Genomic DNA, 288 nt, shown 5'->3' with positions numbered 1-288 from the left:
GGGACCGGAACCGAAGGAGCTGAAACTTCGGGTCCCACCGCCCGGACGGAGGAGGAGGCAACGTCCACGCACGGAACCTGCGGCTTCGGCGCGGGAACCTCGGCGCCCACCTGCGGGGCTTGAACTTCGATGCCGGAGCCCGCGGTCGGGAAACCAAATTTGGGCATTTTCAGAACGGGAATCTTGATTTTTCCCACGTCGACAGCCGGGCTTTCCGTCGCCGGTAATGAAACCTCAACTGCGGGGGCTTTGACATCTCCTTGAAGACGCGGCGCAGCGACGTCCGCG

General features: G+C 63.5%; 1 protein-coding gene across 1 annotated transcript in view; it reads right to left on the bottom strand.

Annotated features, from left to right (window-relative positions):
- LOC104163251 (neuroblast differentiation-associated protein AHNAK-like) overlaps window positions 1–288 on the bottom strand; it is a gene marked incomplete at both ends in the record, with an annotated part of 1,958 nt that overhangs the window by 671 nt on the left and 999 nt on the right. The window lies entirely within an intron of this gene.

This window comes from Cariama cristata, unplaced genomic scaffold (genome assembly GCF_000690535.1).
Source record: "Cariama cristata isolate BGI_N322 unplaced genomic scaffold, ASM69053v1 scaffold29736, whole genome shotgun sequence".
NCBI lineage: Eukaryota > Metazoa > Chordata > Aves > Cariamiformes > Cariamidae > Cariama > Cariama cristata.
Note: the sequence above shows the minus strand (reverse complement) of the source record. Positions and strands in the feature narration are given on the sequence as shown.